At 41.4% G+C, this 19,843-nt stretch overlaps 2 long non-coding RNA genes across 2 annotated transcripts in view; both read left to right on the top strand.

Annotated features, from left to right (window-relative positions):
- LOC105260728 overlaps window positions 1-11,206 on the top strand; it is a 60,374-nt gene extending 49,168 nt beyond the window's left edge. Inside the window, exons 3-4 of the long non-coding RNA XR_890515.4 lie at window positions 7,863-8,033; window positions 9,724-11,206. This is a non-coding gene — a long non-coding RNA (uncharacterized LOC105260728). The remainder of the gene's footprint in view (window positions 1-7,862; window positions 8,034-9,723) is intronic.
- A 206-nt stretch (window positions 11,207-11,412) lies between these two features.
- On the top strand, window positions 11,413-17,543 carry LOC109501430. Its single transcript, XR_002743760.2, has 2 exons — window positions 11,413-16,653; window positions 16,809-17,543. It is a non-coding gene; the product is annotated as an uncharacterized LOC109501430 (long non-coding RNA).
- Window positions 17,544-19,843: the final 2,300 nt, after the last annotated feature.

Raw genomic sequence — 19,843 nt, 5'->3', positions numbered from 1 at the left:
TTAGCTACAGTTGGGGTTTAGTGTGAGATCTTCCACCTGGAGACAGAGACTGAGCTCCAAAAATTCTCTCCTAAGAATAGAATAGGACAGGGGTACCTGGGTGGCTCAGTTGGTTAAGCATCCAACTTCAGCTCAGGTCATGATCTCGTGGTCTGTGAGTTCAAGTCCCATGTCAGGCTCTGTGCTGACAGCTCAGAGCCTGGAGCCTGCTTCGGATTCTGTGTCTCCCTCTCTCTCTGCCCCTCCCCCACTCTGTCTTTCTCCCTCTGTCTCTCTCTCTCAAAACAAAATAAAACATTTAAAAAATTAAAAAAAAAAAAAAAGAATAGAGTAGGACTCCTGCCACTGCATCAGACGTTGCTCAGTAACAGGAGTGGGATGACCTTCACCTCTTCATTGTCCTTGGGACAGAGAGGGACCGCCAGAGACCCTTCATAGCCCCAAAGAATCCTCAAAGCTGCTGTTATCCCTATTGTTGTTATTTTCACGTTCTAACCTTTAATAGCATCTCTGACCTCAGCTGAATCTTCCTACTTTGTATGGTATGGCTCACGCTATGGAGAATTTGAAGAAAGAAGGAGGTTATCAAAGAGGGGTTTGGGAACAAGTAGCACTAGAATGTCAGCTCCCTGAGGAGTAGACACCTTAAGTTTTTGTTCCATGCTGTTTTCCTAGTACATGGCACATAGTAGGCCTCAGTATATTTTTTAAATGAATAAATGAGTTCATTAATCTAAGCCCCAACAGGTAGGGGTTGTAAAACTTGATTTGTTTCTAGGTCCGTTCTAGCCAATTGTGAAGTAGTGAGGATTTGTCTTCAAAACCAATCTAGCTCCCCAAAGCTTCACTCCCTTTCTGTGCCCCTCCTGCTTCTCTTGAAATTCTTGTTTCACTTCTAGAGTTGCAGGTGCCTCTCTTTTATGTTTTACTATGTGCTCTAAGGTCAGTAGCATTTGACAAGAGTCAGAAGTCCTGACTTCTAGTCCCAGAATAGTATCCAATTTGCTGTCTTGACTTAGGAAAGTCACTCTACCCTTCTGGGTCTTCAGCTACAATATTCTCCAAGTTTGTAAGAATTGTTCCAAAGAGAGAATTTAATATTAATTATTCACTTGTTACCATGAATTTAACCCCCAGATATCTTCTCAGATGCATTTAAAACATCATTTCTGACAGCAGAGTGAAAAGATCCCATTTTTAGAAAAAGAGATTCACCAAGACCAGGAACAAGACAAAGATGTATGTTTTCACCATTTCTGTTTACACAGTATTGGAAGCTTTAGCCAGAGCAATTAGGCAGGAAAAAGAAATAAAATATACCCATATTGGAAAACAAGCAGTGAGGGGTACCTGGGTGGCTCAGTCAGTTGAAGATCCGACTCTTGATTTAGGCTCAGGTCATGATTTCACCATTCATGGGTTTGAGCCCCACATTGGGCTCCTCACTGAGAGTGTGGAGCCTGCTTCAGATTCTCTGTCTCTCCCCCTTTCTCTCTCTGCCCCTCCCCCACTCGCTTGTGCACACTCTCTCTCAAAATAAATAAACTTAAAAAAAAAGTAAAACAAGCAGTGAGCTGATCTATGTTCACAGGTGACATGATATTATATGTAAAAAACCCTAAACATTCCACCAAAAACTGTTAAACAAATTTAGTAAAGTAGCAGGATACAAAATCAACACACAAAAATCAGTTTTGTTTCTACATATTCAACAATCTGTAAAAGGAATTAAGGAAACAATTCCATTTGTCATAGACTCAAAAAGAATAAAATACTTAGGAATAGATTTAATCAAGGGGGCAAAGGACTTGTACATGAAAAACTATAAAACTTAGCTGATAGAAATTAAAGATAAATAAATGGAGAGACATACTGTGTTTGCAGATTGGAAGACATAATATTGTTAAGCTAACAATACTACCCAAAGTGATCTAGACATTCAACATAATTTGTGACAAAATCCCAGTGATATTGATATAAAATATATAACATATAACATAAAATATATAATATGGAATATAGTGTGTGTGTGAAAATAGAAAAACCCATCCTAAAGTTCATATGGAATCTCAAACAACCCTGAATAACCAAAACAATCTTGAAAAAGAAGAAGATGAAAGACTTGAATTTCCTGACTTCAAAACTTACTACAAAAGCTACAGTAATTAAAACAGTCTGGTATTGATATAAAGACAGACATATAGACCAATGGAACAGAATAGAGAGCCCATAAATAAGCTTTCAAATGTATGGTCAAATGATTTTTAACAAGGGAACAAAGATTATTCAATGGAAAGGACAGAATTTTCCACAGATGATGCTAGGAAGACTGGATATCCACATCCAAAAGAATGAAATTAGAACCTTATTTTGTACTGTATTTAAAAAATTAACTCCAATGGATCAAAGACAATAAAGAGCTAAAACTACACAGCTTTGGGGTGTCTGGCTGGCTCAGTCAGTTAAGTGTCTGACTTTGGCTTAGGTCATGATCTCATGGTTCATGAGTTCGAGTGCCACTTTGGGCTCTCTGCTGTCAGCACAGAGCCTGGTTTGGATCCTCTGTCCCCTTTTCTTTTTGCCCTGCTCCTGCTTGCACACACACACTCTCTCTCGAAAGTAAATAAACACTTAAAAAATAAGAATAGGGGCGCCTGGGTGGCTCCGTCGGTTGAGCGGCCGACTTCGGCTCAGGTCATGATCTCGCGGTCTGTGAGTTCGAGCCCCCAGTCAGGCTCTGTGCTGACAGCTCAGAGCCTGGAGCCTGTTTCAGATTCTGTGTCTCCCTCTCTCTGACCCTCCCTCATTCATGCTCTGTCTCTCTCTGTCTCAAAAGTAAATAAACAGTAAAAAAAAAATTAAAAAAAAAAAGAAAATAGAAGGCAAAATAAAATCTAATGTGTTTTAAAAAAATAAGAATAGAATAAAGCTATACAGCTTTTAGAAGAAAACCTTCTTCTTTTAGGGGAAACCTTCATGACATAAGATTTGGCAATGATGTCTTGAATATGACACCAAAAGCACAGGCAACAAAAGAAAAACTAAATAAATTGAGCTCAATTAAAATTAAAAACTTTTGTGCATCAAATGATACTAGGAGACTGAAGTGACAACCCACAGAATGGGAGGAAAAAAATGCCAATCACATAACTGATAAGGGATTAATATCCAGAATATATAAAGAACTCCTAAAACTCAACAACAAAAACCAAATAACCCAATTGAAAAATGGTCAAAGAACTTGACTAGACATTTCTGTATATAATGTATACAAATGGCCAATAAGCACATCAAAAGATGCTCGACATCACTAGTCATTAAGGAAATGCAAATCAAAAAACCCCAATGAGATACCATTTCATAACCAATTAAAATAGCTATTTTCAAAATAAAAATAAACAGAAAATAAATGATAGAGAGGTTGTGGAGATATTGGAACACTTATGCATTGCTTGGTGGCATGTAAAATGGTCTAGCTACTATGGAAAGCAGTTTGGTGGTCCTTCAAAGAGCTAAGCATAAAGTTACCATACGATCCAGCGATTTCACTCCTGGATATGTATGGAAAGGAATCAAAAGCAGGGACTCTAACAGATACTAACATGTCAACGTTCATAGTAGCGGTATTCACAATAGCCGAAAGGTGGAAACAACCCAAGTCTGCATCAACAGAGAATGAACGAAGTATGGTGTATACATATAACAGACATTTATACATATAATAGACCATAAAAGGTAATGAAATTCTGATATACACTACAACATAGATGAATCTTGAAGGCATTTTGCTAAGTGAAATAAGCCAGAACAAAAGGGCAAATATTATATGATTTCACTTATCTGAGGTAGTTAGAATAGACAAAGTCACAGAAACAGAAAGTGGAATAGAGGTTACCAGCGCTGAATGGGGTGGATGTGTGGAGATTCATTGTTTATTCATTTGTTAATTTTATGGGAATTTATTATTTAATGAGTACAGAGTTTCTGTTTAGGGTTATAAAAAAAATTGTGGAAATAGTGGTAATGGTTGTACAGCATTGTGAATTTATTTAATGCCACTGAGGTGTACACTTGAAAATGGCCAAAAAGTATATTTTACTATAATAGAAAAATATATGGGGGGTGAGGGAAGAGACACACACACACACACACAGAGAGAGAGAGAGAGAGAGAGAGAGAGAGACTAAGTTATCAACGGTGAATGATCAGAGTGTCCCTCAGTACTACCACTTCCTCCGCCCAAGCTGGCCTGGTACAGACTATCTCCAAATGACTTGACAAATGTTCCCTGGTCATAATACCTGCAGACAATAGGGAAGAAGAAGGGAGAAAGAAAGATCTCACCCATCGTCTGACTCTAGCTGGCTCCTGATTGGAGAGGGGTCTGTGGTTAGGATACAGGGACCCCTAAGGGATGGATTTTTGTCTTTCAACCTTGATAAGTTAATCCTTTGCCTTCTGGAGTTGCCCCCTTGCTATCTCTGCTCCTTTCACAAAGCAACTGTGAAATGAGGGTCTTAGACCAGACTTAAAGAAGCCCCATAAGTTTTCAAGACCATCACATCCCTCACAGCCCCTGTATCCATGCATCTCTAAATGAATCCACATTTTCCAGTCTTCTGTTTTACCTTTGCCTTAACATCTAAATAATAGGGGTTGAGCATCCATTTCAGCACCATGGGAAGCCAGAGTCTTTCCCAGAGTCCTCTCCAATATTTCCCATGATCCTGCTTGTGAATTTATATTCTCATGGCCATATTTACCTTCTAATTCTTGCACTTAGGAAATTCTTGATTCTCACTTACATTTTGCTCCCTACCCCCACACTAGGGCAGCTGTTCTTCCAAACCCCTGTCTTGTCTACTGTTCAGACTACAGCTGATTTTTCTTCCCCTAGAGCAAAACATGAACACACAGCTATTGTGCTTAACAGACTTTCCCAAGGGCTAGAAATAGCTAGCTGGTTGGCACAAGGAAGGAAAAAAACTACATACTGAAGGTCAGACATCACTGTTTCTAGAAACTTGTTGGCCCTTTTCTTATAGGGAAGATTTTTCATTGGTCATGCCCACACTTAGTTGCTGAGGATCCTTTCTCTGAAGACCCTTTCAACCATCTACTCTCTTTTAAGGTCCCAACCTTATGCAATTTCAAAATGTCTGTTTAGCAGCTCATAAAGCAGTCTTACTTTTAACCTCCAGCATCCCGTTGAACTCTGAGATCTCCCTTTGCACATCTAAAAATCCCTTTAAGGGATATTCCTAAACCCCGTTCGGTACACAAAGAACAAGAGAAACTCTGAAATTACTTCTTTAAAGAATCACATCTTTAATCTTTAATCACATCTTCTTTCTAAATCACATCTTGGGAAGGCAAGACTTACTCATCCACAAACCAGAGCCAATCCCAGAGGCTGTGGAATTCTCTTCCCATCACATGTTCCTCTGGGTTTTAGCAAAACTGGAGATAGGGACTCAGCCTAGCTGGGGCACTGTAAGGGCTTCCATGGATGACAAGGGTTGTTGGGTTATCTAGACAAAGGTGTTTGGGGCTGTAGACAAGCAAATGTGCAATCCTGGGCCCTGATCACTGTAGGGTGAGCCAGGCAAGAATACTCAGGGATGGTGCCCAGTGAGATCAAGTTCTTGACCTGTCACTTCCTTCTGTGTATAAAGACTCTTCGGGTAAAGCGAGTCTCAGATTGTGATTGAGCAGGTTATGGAGAAAAGGAAATTCATCTGGACTGAAAGGTTCTAGAGGGAAATGGTGTCATTGCCAATGCTGGAAGAAGTAGAACCAGGAGAGAAGCCAATCTCACTCTGCTTGAGTAATGAAGACATTCTGGCAATGCCACAGGATGGACACATGGGATAGAATGGAGAATGCAGAAACAGACCTGTGCAGATTTAGAACTTTGAAAAGTGACAGAGGTGGCACGGCTGATTGAGGGGAAAAGGGGAGCTCTTCGACAAACAAAGCTGAAAAAAATGATTATCCATGTGGGAAAAGAGGAAATATATTCCCTATCTCACACCATATAAAAATAAACAGTTTCAGATTGACTTAACTGTCAAAGAGAAAAGTTTAAAAAAACTTTTTAACTTTAGATTTCAAATCCTAGATTTAAAAGAACACATAAATGAGTATCTTTTAGACCTTGGGGCAGGGAAAAGTTTGTCAAACAAATACAGAAAGTGTTAATCTTAGAGATATTAAAACAAAGAACATCAAATGAAACTTCATTAAAGAAACTGAAAAGACAAATTGCAAGCAGGTTGGCTTAAAGAATATACAAAGAACTCCTATAAGTCAATAAGAAAAGCATAAACAGCCCAGTAGAAAAATGGGCAAGAGACATGGACAGGCATTCACAGAAGAGGAAACATAAAGCTAATGAACAAACTCAACCTCATTAGTGATCAGAGAAGTGCATCCATTCATTTGGAAACGTTAAGAATTTGACCCAATGTTGGAGAGAATGTATGTCCACACATCTTTCATTGCCTATGGGTGTGTAAATTGTTACAACTACTTTAAAAATCTTCCCATATGCCACCACATAGTAATTTCACTCCTAGTTACATAGACAAATTTTTCACACCCACCAAAAGACATTTCATGGCAATATTGCTCACAATAGCAGTGATAAAAGAATTAGACTGTAACATGAATAATTCATACAATAATATTATACAGTGTTCGAAAGGAATGAACCACTGTGACACACAACGTGGATAACCTTACTATCATATTCACTGCAAAAGTAAATCCCAAAATATAATTTATGACAATTATACTCATTTTACAAAATTAAAAAACATAAAGTAAATATAAGAATACACATAAACTGGATAAAATAATGTAGAAAGGAAAGCAGGAAATGATGCCTCTGGAATTTAGTATATTGGTTACATTACATTGGTGGAGGAGGCAGGGAGGATAGGATGAAGAAAAACCGCGTGCTGGGTGGTATGTTTCTGGGAGTTTGTCTTTAAAAATAAAAATGAAACAAAACAGCAAAGAAACCCAAGTAGGGTTGTGCATGAAACAAAGATAAGAGTGTATCAAGAAATAAGTATTATGATTAGTGCAGTTCAGTGCAACTGAAATCTACTTAAGGAAATAAAAGGGGGTGGGGAAAATTAAGTGTGATTGTAGTGGAAAAGCTGAGGGTTTCGAATGAGAAGATCCCAGTGTGTAACTTTGGGAAAGTAGTGTAATCACTCGGAGGCTCTGATTCCTGCTCCGTACGATGGGTGAGAGTACCAAACGCTAGAGCAAATAGGTTTGTTGTGAGGGTTAATAAGAACCTGAATATGAAAGCCATGTGTCTGTCCAGTGCCCAAAACTGCACCAACAGTGTCTGCCTCTTGACGTTCCCCTCTGCTGTGCCCACCATCCGCACATTTGTGTGCATGAAGATTAGGGTATAGCGGATACTAGGGACACCTTAATGAGAAGTCACAGAAGATCAATAATCAGAATGAGGGGAAGCAAGGGCAGCCCAGCTCCTCTGTCTGGGTGATAATTAGGTTGGGGATTTGGAGGCTGATTAAACATATCAAAGCCTGCGTTTTTTCTCAAGAGTGAAGCGCCCCCCTACCTCCTCCTTTATAATCTTTTGTATCCCAGCGATGCCCTGGTGGTGATGTCAGTCAGAAAGCACTTTGTTTTTTAATTTCAGGTTTTAGAGGGAGCTTAGCATGGTGGAATACACATAAGCTTCTGTAGCAGATTGCTAGGGCTTCCTCATTTCTGATTTTCCTCTTTCCTGAACACAGAGGAGTCAGGTGGGGGCATGTGAGTGATCTGTTCACAGAATATGGGTGGAAGTGACACTGTCTGGTCATGTTCACGTCTAGCCGTGGAAGCTCCGCACAACCTTCCAGCCCCCTCTTCCTCGGATAGACGGATCGTAAAGGCCACACGTCAGGGTGGAGGAAACCAGATGGAAAGAGACAGGGTTGCTGAATGGCGTCAAGGAGGGCAACAACTCTGGAGAGACGCTCAGACCTGTAGCAGCTTTTGGATGGGTGAGAAATAGACTTGCATTACCTGTATATGTATATACGGCCACTGACATTTCAGAGTTACTTGTTACACAGCATAGTTTAGCTTAGCTTAATACAACTTGTTCTCAGATTGTCTTGGGTTTGAATGCTGATTCTATCATTTATAGGCTGTATGACCTGGAACAAATCCCTTAACGAACCTGATCCTTGTTTCTTTGTCTTACAATGGTAACAATATTTAATTGTGCTATTCTTATCAAAGTAAAATAAATGAATGTATTAATAATTCCTTTCATGGTGTTGACACAGAGCTCTCATAACTCGTGACTATTATTATTACTACCACTGCTAGGCTCTATGCTGGGCGATAAAGTGTAAGATGCATTCTTCCTTCCTTAAGGCAAATAGATTGTATTTGGGAAAATAGCCCATGTGCCCAGGAGAACTTAACAATTACAAGAGTCTGTCGATACAACTGAACACACAGTCAGTGCTATTAGCACAAGCACACTAGGACAAGGTCAGGGGCTACCACAGGACGCATGCTGAGTCTACGAGGACTTGCACTTCTTGAGTCCTCTAAAACAGCAGGTGCAAATAGGAGCTACTAAGTCACCATCTGTGCCCGCCTGAGGATCTAGCTGGCACGGGATGGTGAGAATCTTTGGCCACGACTGGATGATCTGATTAAAAGATTCACGAGGCCTGCACAGATGTGGACCTAAAGAAAGGAGAAGGCAGTGAGGTTTGGGAACCCTACATGTGGCCGACCTGGTGTCAGTGGAATGAATCTAAGGACTTACAAATCTCTTCCAGCCCTAAGAGGCTAAACTCTGAGCCACAGCTATAGAAGCTGGAGATGTGTGTGGCCCTTTGCTGAGCTGGGAAAAACCTTTCCTTCAGAGCTTGGAGGCCATTTGAGAGCCCAGAGTAGACCAGGCAAGAAAGGAGCCAGAGGTAGCCCCTGGGTCATTAAGGATCCAGTTCCTGTTTTTATTAAGGGTCTGACAGATAAGACTCAGAAGCCTGGACCAGGGCCAGGCCGCAGGGATGTGGCGTGGGTTGCCAGGTTAGTGTTCAGAAGTCGAGAAGCTGTGAGAGCCCTCACTGGGTGATCATAATTGCACATCTATTAAGTATGCATTACAGCATCTGAGGAAAAAAAGCAGGTTTCCCCCACCTATCAGCTCCCCACCTCTGTCAAAGGAAACTGAAAGCAAATTTATGACACACAGATTTGACCAGAGCTTCAGAGACAGAAACGTTTGAGAACTTTTGGGGCATGGAGACTTTGCTTTCACATCTAGAACAACTTTGTCAGATCTCTTAATGCCATCTGCCCAAATCTCAGCCATACGAGTAATTTTCTGTATGGTCAACTCTGAACAATTTAAGCCAAAACCAGGGGCTGCACTCAAATGGTGCTCCTGCAAAGACCCATATTTGGAAAAGCACTTTCTTTGTTCTTTTCAGACCATTTCTTCAAGCTACTGTGCAGCCCTAGTCCCATGCTCCATGCTTACAGATTGGGAAACTGAGGCCTGGAAGGGGTGATATGTGTGGATCATCTCACAGCAGGTTAGATGAGAAGCCATGAATAAACCCAAAATAGCCTTTTTAGACCAACATTTCCTGAAGAGGTTCATGCAGCTGCTGGTCAGAATCTTGGTTTCATCATCTTCAAAAGGGATAATGTTGCATGTATTCACAGGGATGCTATGGGGTTCCACGGAGGCTATCACGAAGGGAAGCATCCAGCTCAGCGCATAGTACATGGCAATAGTCCTTCAGGATGAATAGAATCTGAAATGTGAATTTCCAAGGAAGAGGCAGGACCACCCACTGGGACAGCATCATCCCGATGACCACAGCTCGTTTATGGCATGTTGGTATTGTCCCTCTTTCTCCTTCCTTCCTGGAAGCTCCTCAGTCTCCCTGTGTCTCTCTGGTTCCATGTAATGGACTTGCTGACTTTGTGTTTGAGGGAGTTGTTCCTTGGTCCCTGGGAATGGATTTTGGAGTCAAAGTAAGAATACCTTTTCCTTCAGCTTGGGTTTCTTGGCATGGTTATGGGAGGTTGGTCAAGTGGGAGTGGTCAAGGACAGGCTAAGGGGCCTTGCAGCTCTAAAGACCACACCTACAGCCAGCATGTAGGATTCAAATCAGGATAAAGGTGCTGGGGCTGGAGAGGACCACATTGTGCCATCTATCCCCACCAGGAACTCTTCTCCAGCCAGTTAGCTCTTCATTTGTGAAATGTGGATAATCACACCCATCTGGCAAGGTCTTTGCGCAGACTTGAGAAAATGCCTGACACATATCATGCCCTCGGTAACTGATTCTGATGATGTCTGTGTGTCGAGTACCAAAGGTAGTGCTGGACACTGTACATAGTAGGATTGCCCGACTCCTGCTCTCAGATATCCAGTAGGGGTGACACAGCATAGGTGTCCTCGCTTTCATGTGTCAACACCTTAATAGGGGAAGACAACAGTTAGGTCCCCCCAGGATGTCTTTTCTCCACGCTAACATATACCTGGCTCCTCAGCTGTTGTTCACTTGAACTGGTCCCTCTACTCTGCCCATATCTTTGAGATGAGCCCAAATGTGTCAGTGCCCTCCTTAAGATAGGAACCTGGAACTTAACACTGTTCTTCATGAGAAAGATCACCAGGGAAGTCCCCATGTTTTATTACAGACCCATTGGAAGTTAATACCAAGCACACTAAATGACTTACTCCAGAGATGCACAGTAAGATTTCTGGAGATAGGGGACTCAATGAATAAACAAAAAATACATTTCCTCACAGGAGGTAGGGAGGCTTCTGGGGTTCTAGAATATTCTACTCCTTTTTTAAAATATTTTTTAAAGTTTATTTATTTTGAGAGAGAGCAAGAAACAACAGGAGGTGTGGGACAGAGAGAGAGAGATTTCGAAGCAGGCTCCGCACTGTCAGCGAGGAGCCTGATTTGGGCCCAAACCCACAAACTGTGAGATCATGACCTGAGCAGAAACCAAGAGCCCAATGTTAACCGACTGAGTCACCCAGGTGTCCCTAGAATGTTCCATCTCTTGACCTAGGTGATGGTTACATGAGTTATTCATTTTTTAACATTTATTTATTTATTTTTGAGAGAGAGAACCAGCACGGGAGGAGGAGGAGGAAGAGGATGAGGAAGAGAGAGAGAGAGAGAGAGAGAGAGAGAGAAAGCAGGGGAGGGACAGAGATAGAGGGAGAGAGAAAATCCCAGGCAGGCTCCATGCTATCGGTGTAGAGCCCCATGTGGGGCTCGAACTTACCTGAGCTGAAATCAAGAGTCAGATGCTTAACTGACTGAGCCACCAAGGAACCCTAAGGTATTCATTTTTTGAATAATTCATTGAGCTAGACATTTTTTTTTGAGCTGAACATTTTAAAATAACAGTTTTATTGAGATACAATTCACATATCATAGAATTCATCCATTTAAATTATACAATTTAATAGTTTTTAGTATATACAGATATATACAATCACTTACTATAGTCAATTTTAGAACCTTTTCATCACCACTAAAAGAAACTGTACCCTTTAGCTATCACCTTCCTATAGCCCCCTCCTTCTCAGACTTAAGCAATTACTAACCTACTTTCTGTCTCTGTAAATTTTCCTATTCTTCACATTTAGTATAAATGGTGTCATATAATATGTGGTCTTTTGCAACTGGCTTTTTTTCATTTAGCATAATATTTTCAAGGTTCATCTGTACTGTGGCACAAATCAGTACTTTATTTTTTTTTATGGCCAAATATTATTCCATTGTGTGGATATACCACTTTTATTTATCAATTCATCAGCTGGTAGATATTTGGGTTGTTTCCACCTTATGGCCCTTATGAATAATGGGCTATAAGATTAATGTGCAAGTGTTTGTGTAGAAATGTTTCCATTTCTCGTGGGTATGCACCGAGGAGTGGAAGTGTTGGGTCATATGATAACCCTTTGCTGAACTTTTTGAGAAACTGCCAGAAAACAATTTCCACAGGGGGTGCATGATTTTACTTTCCCACGAGCAGCATATGAGGGTTTTGATTGCTCCACACCCTCACCAATACTTGTTGTTATCTGTCTTTTTGATTATAGCCATCCTAGTGGGTGTGTGGTGGTATCTCGTTGTGGTTTCATTTGCATTTCCCTGATGACTAATTATCTTGAACATTTTGATTTATGTGCTTTTCTTAATATACGTCCTACTTTAATAAAAAAAAAAACAGTGTATTTTTAAAATACACTTGCTTCTTGACCCCTGATGCCCATAAAAATTGCTCAGTTCTGAAAACACGGAACCCAGAACTTCTGGAGGCTAGAGATTTTGCATCTCCCAGATGGAATTCACCTCTGGAGGTAACCAAGTCATTTTGGGGCCAAGCTAGACTGGAGCTGCTCTCTTTCCCAGTAAGAAATTTCCCCTGGATCATACACAGAAAGGCTCCAAATGGACCTGTGTACAGGTATGTATTTTTCCCCTTATACTCAGGTAAACTCGGGTTGTGAAATGGGGTGGAAGGCTTGTATTCAGACATGGGTCAGCTATCTGAAAGACTATGTGGCACTGGACAAGGACTTGAGTCCTTCTCTTCATCAAGGCACAAAGTTCAGCACAAGAAGATTGATGCACTTGATCCAGACATGGAGCTTGAGAAGAGAATCATCCCTAGATCAAATGAAAGGTAATCCTTAACAACATGTGTTACTTGTCCTACTTTACATATGGGGAACCTGAAGCTTAGAGCAGTAATTCACTCAAGCCTCAAAGTAACTTAGTCTGCAAAAAGCCTTACTTTTCAATTCCCCCCCTCCTTAGATGGTAGAGTGAAAGCCTGGTGCCTTGGCATTACCCCCTGAGTACAGTTAGCTGCGTTTTCAAGGCAGCCTGATGACCTGGTCTCTGTAGCCCATGTTTAGTTCTGGGGCCAGCCACTGCCATGCACGCCTCTGGTGAACCTGTGTGCTGGGTTCTTTCTTTTCCTCCTATTGGGTGCAAGATCTTAACATTGCTCTACTTTCATTCCAGCACTAGGTACCAGTATTTTTTGAAAGTTAAGGGAGGTATGTTAGTTGGGTTCCCCAGGAAACCCTCTACTGAAGTAGAGTTAAGAGTGCAAATGGTTTCGAGGGAGTATGTGTGAAAGAAGGGGAGCAAGCAGAATTGGGCAGAGGGACCCATAAGATGCACACCTAAAGTCTCTGCCAGCTCGATGGGGAGTTGCAGAGCAAGAACTGCCTAACCAAGGAGTCCCACATTGGTGTGAAATCACTGGGTCTTTATATGACCACCTGTCCCCACCTGGCTCCTCCAAGGAAGTTGAAGTGGATTCTGAAGAAGCTAAAATCTGGCACCCATTAGGTAGACACACTCTTCAAGTCCTTTATTAAAAAAGGAGCTGAGCAGTACATGTCCTCATTTGCCAGCAGTCCAGACAAAGCCAGACATTCCTACAGGAATCAGTTATTGTCTGGCTAGCTCAGGGAATGGCTTGGAATTCTGGAAAAATGGACTACAAACCTGGGCTATAAACTGAAGAGCATGTTGATTCCAATCTCCCACCCCTCCTTTTTTGTGGGTCACATCATGAGTGGTGTGTCACTGGGCTAGAAGGATTCTGCAAGGTCCTTTGGGCCTCAGTACTCAAGGACTTGGGGACAGGTGAGTTACCTCGTGTCCTTTATGCTGTCACACCTATGTGAATTCAGGTCTCTGCTGTAGGCCACAGTCACGATGGTCATCGTCACCATTTTCCCATATGCACTTTACCCAGCATCAACCAGCATTCTTAGAATACCAAATTGAACTAGAGTAGAATACAAAAGGAAGATTCTAGTTCACCTTGTCTTCTAGAAACTTCTTGTATTTGGAACAATCACATGCTATGCCAAATATAGAATGAATACAGTGACCTCCTGGGTTCTGTGATCCTGGGTTCCCAATTTCCCCTCTATAGAATGGGAATTACTATGACTGCCTCAAGCCTCACCCTGAAAAGGCTATAGAGACTTCAATGGTATAATGGAGGTGGAAGCCTTTGAGCACCTCATTCCAAAGTTATCAGAGCATCTTTTGCCTAAGGCTCTTGAAGCCTCTTAAAAGCACCACCACATTTTCATCATACAAAAATTACCCAAGAGAGATCTCCTCATTACCAGCACTTGGTGGGAATCTGGCATTCATCCTCACAATTCCCCTATGATCACAGAGTCTTACCACAAAGGGCATCTTTCTGCTAGTTTATCTGCAGAACGGTCTGGGGCAGAAGGCAAAAGCACCAGACTATCTCGCTTGCCTCCCCGCCTCTGCTGGGGCCCAGGCAACGTTCACCAGTGTGGTCCCCAGAACTCTGGTCTCCTTGGCATAGTTATTTTGTCCGCCAAGCTAACGTTTATAATTTTACTTCCTACTGAGGACACATTGAGAGAATTTTTGCCCACTGTTCAAATTCATGGGACTAATATGTTACTGGGAAGATGTCCAATGTCCAGGGGGAACAGGGGAAGCAGAAGACAAAGCCTGCTAAAGCGGGAAGGGACTTGCCTTCACTTCCTCATTCACAGGTGAAGCAGACACGATGAGCAGCTGCCCAGCCGGGCTGGACTCTGTTCACCTGATCAAAGTATACCGGTTCTGACTTCAAAGGTGTTGAGTGAGGTGGTAAGAACTTGGGCTTTAGAGTGATGGGTTCTGGCTCTGCCACTTACTGTCTAAGATTGGGCAAGTGACTTAATCATGAAGAACCTCAGTCTCTTCAGCTATAAATTAGAGATCATAACTCCCACCCTGCAGGATTGCTATGATGAGAGATAACATATGAAGAGTAACTGGATTACAATAGATACTCAATAAGTGGTAATTATTAAAATCATTACATTTTCTGCTATAAATTCAAAAAGTACTTATTGAACATTTACTCTATTCACCCATCTTTTCAAACATCCATTCATTCCAAAAACATTTCTGAGCTCAAGATTATGCTGAGGTCAGTGAGGGGTCCTACCGAGAAATAGAAAGCAGGCTCCTTGAGTTCAAGAAACTCAAACTTTGACTGGAAAATAATATATTAGAAAAGAATAGAATTATAAAATGGAAGCCATCACACCTTCTTGACTGTGCTGTGGGAGTTAAGTGGGTAAGCCTGCAAGCTTGGCCTGTGGCCCCAGGCAGACTTAATGGGTAGCCCAACTAGAGTTGTATCTTACATGGGGAGAGAGGCAGAGTCAGCCAATCTACTATGAATCTTGGAAGCATGGGTTTTAGGTCCCCTCACCTAGAAGGGCTTCTTCCAAGGCTCTGTACCTAATTTTGTTTTTCTTGTCTATGGAGGGCCCCCCCCTCCGCAAATTGCATAAACTTCAAGACCCACAAACCCTGGATTATCTCTCATGGAGGACTGAGTTTTAAAGTCAGAAGATAAAGTAGGAACTGACAAGCTCATGCCTCGCAGCATGCTCTTGGAAAGCACACAGGAGAGGTGAAGAATCAGGATACCCTGAGATCTGAAAGGAAGGTATGAATCAAGTCAAGCTGAACAGTGGAGCAAGAATTTGAAAGTTGGAAGCCTCTTGGACTAAGAGAAAAGATAAAGGTGCCAGGTGGTGAGGAATGTGAGGGCAGGGAACTATACTTTAAACAGAATACTCATACAATTTTCACATTACATGTGCAAGAATAGTGTATAATGCATAATGGTAGAACCATGTTTGGAGTCACACTGATCTGAGCTCTACTTATTTGAACTCCATGACTTAGGACAGGTCAAGGAACATCTTAGAATTTCAGTTTCATTTGTAAATGATAATAGTAATACTTATCTCGAAAGTATTACTTTTGGAATTTTAGGTTATAAAATTAGGGAGATATTTTTCTGAAAATGATTTGTAAACTGTAAAGAGTTCTGTTTACCAATATTGGTTCTAATTCATTTTACTCACACTGTAGAAAGAATGTCCTTGTTCACTAACCTGATAATAGCGGAAGGACCCTTGGGGGAAAACAAACAAAGAAACAAACAAACCCAGCTCTGGTACTCTCAGAGTAAAAATTCCAGCTTATTACATACTTGTGAGCAATTCCCTAATTTCTCCAATCCTCAGTTTCTCTATCTAAATCATGAAAGTTATTATACTTTGCCTTTAAACACCAGTGAGGTAATATCTTGATCAGATTTAAGTTCCTTGGGAGGAAATAAATGAAAATATCCAATTCACTTTCCTTATTTGGACCTTTACTAGAATTTGGAAAGGAGACTCTCTCAAGCCTTTAAGCAACGGGGAAGACCGCTGAGTGCCACAGCCCACCTTGGGCTGGACTGTAATGAGAAGGACATTGATTGAGTGCTAGCTGTTGGACATATGGTTTTGCCTCACCCTCGTAACAGGCTAGTATGTTTGACATTATGGCTTATATTATACAGATGAGGAAAATGGGGCTCAGAATATTTGAGCAAATACTTTAGTTCCCACCTCTAGTAAATGGAGGAGCAGAACGTCAGACCCAGATCAATGCTGGAACCTCCTTTTCCTGGTGTCCCCAGTTGACCTGCAGCTCCTTTGTGTCCAGGACAAGGAGGATTGAACCTATGTTCTACAGGAAGTCAGGCCTGTGACAGGTAAGATGACATGAGGCTAAGCCTCTTGTAGACTCTGGCACAGTGTGAAATTGCTAGTTATTATTTTTAAAGCAGAGAGAAACTTTCCACCCATGCACTTACAGAGGCAGTTGGCTTCAAGGTCTGATGGTTTTTGTCACCCTTGCCTTTTCTAGATCAGTGTCCAAAGTGAGAGACTCTGTCTTCCTGTATGTTGTGGCTGTTTCTGTTAAGCAGTGTCTTCAAAGGTCTAATGAAGGAGGCCACCATGGTGCCTGCATGTCACAGAAAGAATGTGGGCTCACATCTTCACAATGGCAGAGATGGGTACAAAAGCAAAGACCACATCAATTTTGGAGCATTTCCACCTGTGTGTGATGTTTGACATCCTTCAGGCACGGTCTGAGAGAGGGACTGGACCAGCATCTTCTGAACATTGTATTGTGGGGGAACGACACAGATATGAGGAACTCTTCCCCCTGCAGATACACCTGTGGCACGAGCCACCCTTCCCCCATCCCCTAAGGCAGAGTCTCCTCTCCATCCCGTGCACACCCTTGTTGGTTTATAGGTCCCCACTATTAGATGAGTAATAAACAGTAGGATATAAGCTTCCCTTCTGGCCAATCCCAGAGCTAAAGTAACATGTTCAAACACCCTGTTATTATTATTACCAATGATAATAAGAGGAATAATGAGCAAGAATTGCTTTTATTAAATAAATCAGGAAAATGCACTTTACAACATGTTCCAGAGACATGTCAAGAGGCTCTCTAAATGTCTGGATGGTGTTGGAGCTTGCGTTGCTCGCCATTATGAGGGAGTTTTTCTACAATTACTGGTCTCTCAACAGCAGGTTAGGACTCATCTTATAAATATATAATAACATAAACGGGCTTTCTGTTTATCAACTACTATCTTATAAGTGTGTGCTTTCCTCCTATAAATCCCCTTTTTTAATAGGTGCATTTTTGAAATGATACCATAATTGTAGCCATTTAAAGACTAAGATATTTAACCTTGATCTGTTGCTATTTTTGTCAGTTTTGGAATTAAAAGGGAAATCTTAGTTTCCTCAGCTCTGTAACCTTCTTTAGGGTCAAGTGCAGTGATCTGAGCATGCCAAGCATGCCATAAAGGTGCCCAGTAAGTGTTTTTTTTTTTTTTGAGTGAATGAATAACTACAGAGATCTTGTAGTTCATCTACATCACTCTCTTGCATTCTAGGTTCTATCTGAAACTATCCTAGAAAGGTAGCAATGATAATGTAGGAGAAGGGCGCCTGGCTGACTCAGTTGGTAGAGCATGAGACTCTTGATGTCGGAGTTGTGAGTTTGAGCTCCATGTTGGGTGTAGAGATTACTTAAAAATAAATCTTCAAATAACAGTAACAATAACAATAATGTAGGAAAGCACACAGCTTGAGAACAAATTTGTCCACCATTAGAATTCAGTATTTGGTGTGCTTGGTGTATTTTCTTTTTAAGTTGGCTTTGCACCCAGTGCAGAGCCCAATGTGGAGCTCAAACTGATGACTCTAAGATCATGACCTAAGCTGAGACCAAGAGTCAGACACTCAACCAACTGAACCACCCAGGTGCTCTGTGCCTAGTGTATTTGACATTTGGAATAGATCATTTTTTATACACTCCCTCCCTCTATTCCTCAAAATTATTTCCCATAATACTCATTTTCTTGATTAGTTCTCCAGTTTTAAAATAATTTTTAAAAGATAAACAGTAATAAAGATATCCAAATTTAGTAACTTACTTTGTTCATGGTCCGAAATGAACTGTTACCAAAATACTATACCTCGCAGTTCACACTGTGTTCCACTGTTTTAGAATTTAAACACAAATAAGACTCTAAATCCTTGCTGCCTCTACACTCACTGCTCTGTTACTTTTTCCAGTGTGTGGGGTTTTATTCAGTGCCATCAAGCAATTCTCCAGTTCTCAGTGGGCACTGACTGGGTGTCCCACAAATTTACCTCAATTCTAACACTGTCTGGAGATAGTAGAGGTTCCATGAATAAGAACTCAGCCTGACAGTACTTACCCCACTTTGGATGCCAATCTCAGGTTCAGATTATTACCTGTGCTTCTAACCAACTGGCTATAAAACAGAGGTACCTACGACCCCCCTCCTTGGGTTTGATTAATTTGCTAGAGGAGCACAGAACCCAGGACACCAGTTTTCTTACTAGATACTGGTTTATGGCCAGGGATGTTAAAGGATATGAATCTACAGCTGGATAAAGAAATATATTGGGTGAGGTCCAGAAGGATCTTTAACACTGGAGCTTCTGTGCCAGTAGAGTTTGGGAAGTGCCATTCTCCCAGCTCATGGATGCATTCTGGTTCACCAGCTTGGAAAACCTCTGAAACTCTCCTTTTTTTGTTTTTTTGTGTAGGCGCTATTTCATAGGCATGATTGATTAAATCTTTGGTCATTGGTGATTGCTTCAACCTCCAGCCTCACTCCCCAGAGGTATAGGAGGAAGCAGTGGGAAGGAAAATTCCAACCCTCAAAGCCTGGTTGGTTTCCCTGGCAACCAGCCCCCAGCCTTGAGGGTTTCCAAAAGTTACCTCATTAACATAAACCCAGTTGTAGTGGAAAGGTGCTTGTTATGAATAACAAGACACCCATTTCACCTTTATGGCTCTGAAGTGATTTCAGGAACTGAGGACAAAAGACCAAATATTATAACAAAAGATGCTCCCATTGCTCTTATCTGCTCCAGAAATTCCAAGTGTTTGGGGAGCTGAGCCAGCAACTGTGGACAAAGACCAAAATATAGACGTATCACACCGTTTATTTCAAATAAATGGTTTAAATGTGAGAAGATATGATACCACATGGAGCAAAGATATGACGTGTGTCTGGAGGAGAGTTCCAACAACTCTGAGCCATTCTGCCCTTGCAAACATACCCTTGGAAACAGTCCTGTGGCTGAGTCCTCAGGGGTAGGGTGGGTCAGGGCAACAGGATTGTATAACTGGGAGTTTTGGAAATTAACTGCCATATAGAATACAGTGTTCACTAAAAATGGGTTAATTTGGATCATGTAAGTGTGTGTCTGTGTGCGTAAACTCAGCAGTAATCATAGCAACTAATTAGAACTGAGACCAATATGAGGTTTGGTGGGGGCCGGGAGCATTTTCTCAATGACTTTCTTTTGAACTGCAGGCACATGTTACGTCGACTGACT

The sequence above is a fragment of the Felis catus genome, chromosome B4 (genome assembly GCF_018350175.1).
Source record: "Felis catus isolate Fca126 chromosome B4, F.catus_Fca126_mat1.0, whole genome shotgun sequence".
Classification (NCBI taxonomy): Eukaryota; Metazoa; Chordata; class Mammalia; order Carnivora; family Felidae; genus Felis; species Felis catus.
The sequence above is the reverse complement of the archived record's forward strand: the minus strand, read 5'-3'. Positions and strand labels throughout refer to the sequence as shown.